General features: G+C 50.5%; 1 protein-coding gene across 1 annotated transcript in view; it reads left to right on the top strand.

Annotated features, from left to right (window-relative positions):
- UNC45B (unc-45 homolog B (C. elegans)) overlaps positions 1-1832 on the top strand; it is a 30655-nt gene that overhangs the window by 24411 nt on the left and 4412 nt on the right. The gene's annotated exons all lie outside the window — the stretch shown is intronic.

Raw genomic sequence — 1832 nt, 5'->3', positions numbered from 1 at the left:
TCCCGCCGAGGGTTCAGATCCCATGTGGAAACCGGTTCCCACTCACTGGTTGAGCACGGTGCGGGCGCGACACTGAGGGTTGCAATCCCATTGCCGGTCAGTAAAAAAGACAAAAAGGAAAAAAAAAAAGAAAAAAGAAATTGCAAGGCAGTATAATTGTGCTCTTCACAGAGTAATTATAGGATTTATAAAAATAAAATGAATTCAGAACATGCCATAGGCCTCATGGTCCAGCAATGGGACAAATTTTAACTGTGTGATGAATGTCGTCTTCTTCCCATCCTGTCAGAGTATTGCTGTGCTTATAGGTACAATCTCATCAGAGATAACAACAGGATCTAAATCTGAGGCCCTTCATGTGGCTCTCCTGGGCCCACACATAGGGGCTAGGGTGAGACCCAGTCTGTTCACACTCAGTACTTATGTCTTGAGTCTTCTCATTGTTATAGGAGGAAAACCTGATCTATGAAAGCCTATTAAAGTCAGGGGAAATAAAGCTGCCAGGGTCCACCAGCAAGCTGGCCTAAGGCTGTGCTGGGGGCCTGGAAGCCATGTAGGAGAAAGAGAATGTGTCCAAGGGACAGGGGCTGAGGAGGGGAGCATAGGAAGACAGTCGGAGTGGGAGGCAACCTTCCCTGTGGGAGCACTGGCTGTTGCAACAACCAAAATCAAAATATACAGTGGTCCCAACAGGAAAAATGTTCATTTCTTGCTCACCATGTCATAGACCTGTTTGGATTGTGTGGCCCACTTCCAAGCAATGACTCAGGATCCAGGCTTCTTCAATCCTCCAGAACTCTCTCCCTCTCTACCACCTTGGAGGTGGTCTCCATTCTGATGGTGAATGGGGAGAGAGACCATGGGAGAGGCACCTGTAATACTCAGCCAAGGTGTCCTGGAAGCGACACACCTCACTTCCACTCACATTCCATCAGTGAGAACTAGGTCACTGCCACATCCAGGTGGGAGAGGTGGGGAATGTAGTCCTTGGTGGGTGGCTGCTCCCAATTACAGCTGTGCCCCATGAGAGGAGACTGTGCTGACTGCCTCTGCCGTACTCTCAGCCTTGATGACCCTTCAGGAAGATGCAGGTGGAGGGTCATTCCTGGGCAGCTGTGACCTTTGTCTCCTGTTGCAGCTCCACTTTTAGGAAACCTGACCCAATAAGATGCCTTTAAACTTGACCAACCAGATTTTACTATAGTGCAGAGGGTGGCAGTGAGATGCTGTGAAGGTTCACTATCTCTCTGAGACTGTCAGGGACTGCCCTCTTTCACCCCCTGACCCCCTCCCCAGGAGCTCTTCTGGCTTTCAGGTTCATGGGAGGCCTCATTCCTCCCCTGGTAAAGATGGTACAGCAGCTCTCTCATACCAAGCAAACTACCTAATCATCGTCTGCTCCTGCCCAAGTTTCTGTGCTTTCAGGGACTACAGAGTCATTTTATGGTAGGCCCTGAAGGCCCATCCGTTGTGGGAGAAACATTCCAAACTTCCCTAAAGGGAAGTGAAACATGGTTCTTCAGGAATCTGTGCCTGCCTCTTTCCCCTGGTGTGGAGAGCTGACTGCACACAGAGGTGGTGGAGCATACCACATGGGGAATCCCTCTGTTCTATAACCTTTTCGCTGGAGGGATTTGTAGCCCCTTCATCCAGCCAATCAGGGAAGGCTTCCTGGGGGAGGTGGCATGAGTGAGCTGCTCAAAGGAAAACTCCGAGGAATCCTAGCTCAGAGCACTCCCAATGCATCTTTCCCTCTTCAGGCTGGGCAGGTGGGGGGCATTTTTCTCCCAACCGTGTACCTGCCTCCCACAGGTACAGGAGAGGTTCCTGGC

The sequence above is a fragment of the Galeopterus variegatus genome, unplaced genomic scaffold, assembly GCF_000696425.1.
Source record: "Galeopterus variegatus unplaced genomic scaffold, G_variegatus-3.0.2 Scaffold812, whole genome shotgun sequence".
Classification (NCBI taxonomy): Eukaryota; Metazoa; Chordata; class Mammalia; order Dermoptera; family Cynocephalidae; genus Galeopterus; species Galeopterus variegatus.
The sequence above is the reverse complement of the archived record's forward strand: the minus strand, read 5'-3'. Positions and strand labels throughout refer to the sequence as shown.